Source organism: Antechinus flavipes, chromosome 2 (assembly GCF_016432865.1).
Source record: "Antechinus flavipes isolate AdamAnt ecotype Samford, QLD, Australia chromosome 2, AdamAnt_v2, whole genome shotgun sequence".
Lineage (NCBI taxonomy): Eukaryota > Metazoa > Chordata > Mammalia > Dasyuromorphia > Dasyuridae > Antechinus > Antechinus flavipes.
In genome coordinates this window covers 645,539,446-645,547,485 of record NC_067399.1, presented here as the reverse complement: position 1 = coordinate 645,547,485, position 8,040 = coordinate 645,539,446, and the positions used below count along the sequence as shown (strand labels likewise).

At 34.4% G+C, this 8,040-nt stretch overlaps 1 pseudogene; it reads left to right on the top strand.

The window, feature by feature from the left end:
• The first annotated feature begins 2,809 nt into the window (after nucleotides 1-2,809).
• LOC127546976 (60S ribosomal protein L6-like) lies at nucleotides 2,810-3,530 on the top strand (annotated as a pseudogene).
• Nucleotides 3,531-8,040: the final 4,510 nt, after the last annotated feature.

Below are 8,040 nucleotides of genomic sequence, written 5' to 3'. Positions count from 1 at the left end.
GTCAATATCCTTTCCAAAATGTGATGTGCACAAATGAATACAGGAGTCCAGTTGTCTGACTAGAGCAGAGTAAATATTCCAGAACTCAGATTCTTAAACTGTGTTGCAACTCCATATGGGGTCTCTTAACTTAATGTGAGGGTTGTGAAATTGTGATTTATTATCAATAAATGTTTTATTTGTATATCTATTTATATATCTATATTCTTGAGGTCACATAAAAATTTCTTATGTAAAATGGGATTATGGGCATAAAAATTTAAGAATAGTGTCTCTAGACACTCTTCTTCTATTAATATGACTTAAAATTATAGACTTTTGCAGGTGGAGCCAAGATGGTGGAGTAAAGCCAGGAAGCTGCTTGAGCTCTTGAAAACCACATGAAACCAAAACTCTGAACAGTCTGATGGACTCTCCAGCTCAAGATAGATTGAAAAAACTTCAAGAATGGTCAGGTTCACTGTGGTGAAAAGAGTGTTCAACCAAGCTTAGAGAGACTCTGAAAAAGCCGGTGAAAGGGTCTTAATCACAGCAAATCAGCAACTAAGAATCTCAATCCTGGCTCAGGAAAGGAGCAGATCAGTGAACCAGCTCACAAGGCAAACTCTGGGAAACCAGACTGGTTTCTGAAAAGGACAAGCAAAGCTATCCCTTGCAAACACGAGACCCCTCTGCTCAAAGTCAACAGTCAGAGCTGCACAGGAAGCTTGGGACAGTGCCCTCTGCCCCCTTTATCCCAAGAGCAGAGCTCAACTATGAAAGTAAAAAAAAATGAGAAAATACCCTTAAAAAGAACCTTGACCATAGAATGCTACAGTGGTGACAGTAAAGACCAAAACACCAACTCAGTTGAAGACAAAATGTCCAGAAAGGAAATCTCAAAGAGTGATACAAATTCTTAAGTCAAATCCAAAGAGACTTCTTGGAAGTGCTCATAAAAGACCTTAAAAGGCAAATAAGAGTTATAGAAGGAAAAATGAGAAAGGAAATGAGAGGTATACAAGAATCAACATCTTGGAAAAGGAAGGGAAAAAAAAATTGAAGAAAACAACTCCTTAAAAATACAATTGGACAAATGCAGAAAAAAAATCCACTGAAGAAAAAAACACCTTCAAAGTAGAATTAGCCAAATGGGGGGGAGGGGGAAGATACAAAACCTACCTGAAGAAAAACAACGGGTGCAAATGGAAGTTAATAATTCTATGAAACAGCAAGAATACATCCAACAAACTAAAAAGCATGAAAAAATGGAAGAAAATGTGAAATACCTCATTGGAAAAAAAACAGTCAACCTATAAAACAGATTCAGAAGAAACAATTTAAAATTATTGGCCTACCTGAAGGTCATGACCAAAAAAGATCCTGGATTGTATTCTTCAAGAGACCATTAAGGAAAACTGTCTCAATATTCTCAAATTAGGGGAATACTCATTTAAAAAAATTCATTTATCACCTTTGGAAAAATATCCCACAAGGAAAACCCCAAAAGAACATTGACGCAGAACTCTAAAACTATAATTTCAAGGAAAAAATTCTGCAAGCTGCCAGATAATATGACTTAGAAATCACATTCTTTCTAGAGTCATAAGATAGATATTTTATATTGAGCTTGAAAGTCCATTGTACTTACTGAAATGTTTGTTTATTTGTTTTGCACACAAAAGGCCCATCTCTTCCATTCTGTACTTTCACAAAGTTGTTGTGGATTTTTTTAATGCAACATTTTATATCAATTTATATTAACTTTCCTTTTGTTACTATGAACATATTGAGATCTACTTGGGATACAAATTATATCATTTCATGAATTAGCAATCCTTCCCAGTTTTGTCTAGTTTTTAATTATGGGTATTTGTGCTATTTGTTTTATCCAGGGTCCTGAAAAACATATTTAATACATTTTTAATAGGACCAAGCTTTAGTATTCCACTAGGGATCTCCCATCAGGATAATATTGGTTCATCAGTGCACATTGGCATTGGTCAATAAGTTTTTAAATTCACCTGACAATACTTCCATCCAGTCTATATCTCTCCATATTATCCACAAAGATATCATGAGAGATTGTGTTAAATAGCTTGCTGAAATTCAAGTAGCCTGTGCCAATGGAGTTGCCCTGATTTACTCAAGTGTTCAAAGAAAAAGAAAAGAAAAGAAGGAAGGAAGGAAGGAAGGAAAAAAGAAAGAAAATTAATTGAGAACTAGAGTTTAAAAGGCCTCTCACAGACAGTAGAAATAAAGTGATAATAATATATGAAACATATAAACATAAAGGATGGTCATGTTACAGAATCCAAAATTGTCACTATAAGGTCCTCTTTGCCTCACCAAATTCCTTGGACCTATCATCATCATGTTAGAATTTGACTAAGTAGATCTGTCATCTTGATTGAGGGGTAACTCCCAACATGTATCTGTCTTCCAACTTATCCCCAAAATGTTCATTTGTCATCATATATGAATTCTTGTGTCATTTCTGGTCCTACTACAACTTTCAAGGTTAGAGGTACCAATCAGTGACCATATCCTGTTAAGAAGCATCAATCTACTTCATGTAATGAATACATTATCAGTTTTTTTTCTTTTTGTTAGCACCAAATAGTATACATGCATATATACAAACATAGTTTTAAAATATGCTACCTGTGGCACTGATTAATGAGTGATGGTGGTTATTCTTTCCTGTCTCTCAAGGTAGTGGACCAAAAAAAAAAAAAAAACCCAAAAGGAACCAAAGGAAAGGAAAATCAGAAGGATAAAGAACAAAAAGGTAGGTATGCTTTAAAAAAGATGAAAAAGCCTCAAAAGCATGGTGATTGGAACCCAGTTCTGGCCCGAGGGATCAGTAAATACTCCACACTGCAACATATTCCTGGTGAACTATGAATAAACAGAAATATGCTGCCCCAAAAACCTGGATAAAAAGAAAAAAGAGAGAGCTGTTGCCTGCTACTGTCTAAAAGGCAGTTGGTGCTGATAAGAATGGAGGAACCCTTGATGGTAAAGATTCTCAAAAGGTCTGGGTATTACCCATTGAGGATGTGCCTAGAAAGCTGCTAAGTTATGACAAAAAGCCTTTCAGCCCACATATGAAGAGACTTACATCTAGCATCATCTGGGTTATATTTTTGATCATCTTCAGTGGTTGCCATAGGGGAAAGCATATGGTTTTCCTGAAGCAATTAACTAGTGGCTTACTACTGATGGCTGGACCTCTATCAACCATGTTACTCTGAGAAGGATCCATCAGAAATTTGTCATTGTTACTTCTACCAGGAAATTCTAAAAATTCCAAATCATCTTGTTAATGTCTACTTCATGAAGAAGGGACTCTGAAAACCTCAACACCAAGAAGGAGAGATTTTTGATAGAAAAAGAAAAATACGAGATAATGGAGCAGCACTTGGCTGAGGAGAAAACAGTAGACTCTCAGATCCTGCCCCAAATCAAGAAACTTCCTCATCTCCATAACTTCCTGTGTTCTATATTCTCTCTCCATTGGAGTTTATCTTCACAAACTGGTGTTTTAAATGTTTAGCAGGGAGCTCTTCTTAAGATATTTGAAATAACTAACAAAGACAAAAGAAAAAAAATGATGATTTCCAAGGTAAGATATGGTTACGCTGTGACTTGTTCACTTTTCCCATCTTACTTCTGTAGGATAACATAAGTAGCTAGATAACAGTGGGTTAGATTTAATGTTGAAAGATGATTTAGATGATAGCAAGTTCTTTTGAAAGTAAGGAAATGGAAATCCACATAGATTAAATGATTTGCCTCTTGTTATACAGTCAATAGTGTACAGAGCCACCTACACATGCTCTGTCAATACAAATTGACATTGTCTCCTCTAATACACATTTTCTGTCTCCTTTAATATATAGTATAGTATAGTATTAATGATATAGTATTTTGTACATATTATGTATCTTTGATTTTTGCAACACCCTCGTGAAGTAGGTGATAGAATTGTTCCCATCATACAGATAAAAAATTGAAGCTAAAATAGGCTAAATAAATTGCCAACAGTCACACTGGTATTTGCCAAGGAATTTAAACTAATCTTCTTGATTCTAAGTGCATCATTCTATGACTCTGCCACTGAATTGCCTCTCCATCATAGCCCTCATCTTCCTCTGATTAAAGTAAGGGTGTAGTTCAGGTCTGCTGGGGTCTAGAGTATTACAGGAAGCATACTTACCAGAAATCTACCCAAAGATGATTTCTTGAATGTAAAGTGGATACAGAAAAGGTATATTTCTCTTCATTACTCTGCCACTATTTTTTTTCCTTGAGTTGAATTCAATGTTATATAATTCAAAAGAGTCAAAAGACCTTTTTCTTTCAAAAGACCTTAAAGATAGCTATAGAGTGAAGAAGCTTACACCACAGCTATCCTTGTCATTTGAAAGAATAACAAATCACACTGAAGGCTGATTATCAAAGGCTTCCAAGGATTAAGTCCCAGTCATCTTGTCTAAACTAGGTTAAAATATTCCAGACTACTTTTTCCATCTGCCCAATTCAAACTTAGTTGCAATCACTCTGTCAAGAAAAGGGGGTTGAAGAATCAGATTTTCTCCTGAAATTTAATTTTTTTTTAGAATTTCTCCATATTTTTCCACTGGGACTCTCTTTATTGGATTCTCTGAGGCCCACACTTGCATACCCAGTTTTTGATTGGAATATGTAGGGGTTGGAGAGGAATGTAAGACACATCTCAGGACAGTTAAGATTTGGGAAGGAGATGAATAGAGAAGAGAAATTAATAAATTATAACTGCCTGACAAGCTGCCTCTGATGGCTAGCCCCCCTTGCCTTACCCAAGGAGCTTTTTTGGATTTTATTTTATGGGGTTTTGCAGTCTTAAATGTTCCATAAATCTACATGTGTCTTTCAGAGACTGCTTTTGTGCATTGCTTATACATTTGCCAGCTACTTTCTATAGGAGAAACTCTGTCCCACTGAGGCCACTGACCATGTCTGTCTTCTGAGCTCTGTGTAGATAAATCCATCAGTAGCTTATATCAGCTGTTCACTTTCCCAATGTTTCTATTTTAAAACACAGGGCTACATAAAGTGTGTTGATTAAGGGTCTGGAAATGTTTAATGAAATGTCAATCAAAATTACAGCAAAGGGAGCATTTTTGAAATTTTTAAATCTCAAACAAACATCAGCCACAAGGATGCTAAGGCAAATTTACATGTTCTTAGATCAAACGTGAAATCTGGCATTAATATTAGCAAATTTGGATGTTTTCCAGTTTGGAGGCAAAAAAAAATATTTTTAGCCATAAGATAAGGATGTGCTGTGGTAGTTTATGGGGTATCTTCAGCTAAGCTCTGTACCTCTGACTCCCAGTAAAATTTTCACACAACAAAAAAAGACTGCAGAATCAAACCAACCTTTTAAAGATTCCTATCTTTACTTGGGAAAATGTCTTAAAAGAGGACATTTGGTATAACTTAACTACCCATTGAACATTTAATGAAGATATTGAGTCTCATAGTTATCTCAGGCTTAATACATGGGAATCTATCATTGTTTCTAAAGCTCACTTCTTTTTGTTTTTGAATATCCTCTTGCCACATCAGTTATTCCTGTGTATGTCTCCCTTACAATGTTAAAATTGCCTTGATTTTTCTATTTCCTTTTACATACACAAATTAATTACCAAATCCTTATTACTTGTGCTTAGTAGGAGCTTATAAATGTTCATTATAGTGAATCAAACTATTGAATTGAGCTTCTAATTCAAAATCTCTCAGATTTGTGCTCTTCTTCTTATTCTTTCTGCCAACCTAGTAGCTCTCATTAATATCCTCATGAACTATTGTAATGACATCTTAACTAGTCTCCCTTCCTCTAACAGCTAGTACCTCAGATTTATCTTACACTATACCATCATCCTTCTCAGAAGTAACACATACTAATTGTTGGTACCACTGGAGATGTCTTACTAGTTCCCTAATGTCCAATGTGATCATATCACTCGATTGATCAAAACTCTTCATGTCTTCCAAATAAATGTTTACAAATTAAAGTCTGAATTCTTTTTTTCACGACCTGTAATGTGACATTAACTAACTTTTCCAGCTTCTTCTTATACTACTGTCTTTCATATATTCTCTTTCATAACCTATTTAGCTAACCTGGACTATTCCTTATTGCCCAAACATATCCCAGGCTGACCTACTTCTAGGCCTTTGCTTAAATCACTCCATACTTGGAATGACTTTCCTTTCCTAAGCTCTTTCTACCTGTTGACACCCAAGCCATACCTTGAGAATCAGCTCAAGTGTTATATTCTCCATTAATGAATCTTGAATTTCAGAGTGTTACACTTAATGTAAAATCCTCTGCAAACTTCAAGATAAATGCAATCATCATCATCATCATCATCATCATCATCATCATCATCTTCATCATCATCTGCTAATTATACAAAAAACCAAGTAAATTCATTTATCCAAATATATAGAAAGCAGTAGTTTTTGGAGACCTGATTGTTAAACATTTACTAGAACAATATTGTGTATAATCTTTGCCCAAATAATATCTTGATCTTACATTCTTCAATTAATGATATCTATATCAGTCACTATATTAGTCTGAATGTTACAATAACATATACCACTTTCCATTTTCATATCAATTTCATGCATTGGATATTGTCCATGAATGGTTTCGAAATCATCCCCACTTAGTTTCCTCCATTCCTTTGCTTCTATGTAATCTTATTATCCTAGAAAGTCCACTGGAGATGTTTGCTGTTTATTTTCTTTTAATTACTCTTTATATCAGAAAGTCCACACTGTCCAGAGTAATAGGAGCTTTTGTTCTAGTAACATTCATTACATGGACAGAATTTAAATCAAAATACAGGTCAGGATTGAATATTTCATCATTGGAATAAACAGTTCCACTAAACTATTTAACATGTTTGAACTAAGTTAATCTTGGATTGTACTTTCTTGGGCATCTATTGTATTTATTACATGCCAAAACTATTAATGCCATAGCATATTGCTATAATATAACACACATATGCTGTCCTCATATTGCAATAATATAAAACCAAGATGTTAGCAAAGACTGATTCAAGTCCTTTGTTATACCCTTATCCTTTCTCTGTCTTGCATTTTAAATGCCATTTTACTTTCCATATAAATCCAAATCCTATTGCTAATGTTCAATTGAATAATAGTATTAGCTATTCTCTTTATGGGATCAAAAATCCAGGTGAAAATTCAATCCAAAGTCAAGGTTTTGATTTTTTTTCAAATCTACTGATGTTTGACATAATATCACATTTGTTGAATCCAAGTGTAAAATGTTATATCAAAGGTCAATATCAGGAGGAAAAAACTTAGGTTTACATTATACTTTGTCTGAAAACGATAAGAGGATTTTAGTGGATAGTAAGCTCAATATGAGTCAACAGTGCTATATATAGCAAGATATTTAATGCAATCTTAAACTAAATTTCCAGTAATCAGGAGGCACTGACCTACTTTGTACTCATCAGTTTCTATTTGGAGTATTTTGTTTAGTTTAGAGCACTACAATGGTTTTAATTTCTTCATCTAAAAATTATCTGTTTATATCCTTCGACCATTTATCAATTGGAGAATGGCTTGGATTCCTATAAATTTGAGTCAATTCTCTATTTATTTTAGAAATGATGTCTTTATAAGAGCCCTGGAATATAAAGTTTTTCCCCCCAGTTTAATGTCTCCCTTCTAATTGTGCCTACGTTGGTTTTGTTTGTACAAAAACTTTTTAACTTAATTCATCAAAGTTATTCTTTTTGTATTCAATGATGTACTCCAGTTCTTCTTTGATCATAGATTCCTTCCTTCTTCACAGATCTAAAGGTAAACTATCCTTTGCTCTTGTGATTTGCTTGCAATATCACTCTTTATGTCTAAATCATGAACCCATTTTGACCTTATCTTGGTGTAGGGTGTTAGGTGTGTGTCAATGCCTACTTTCTGTCCTACTGAGTTCCAATTTTCCCAGTAGTTTTTGTCAAATAG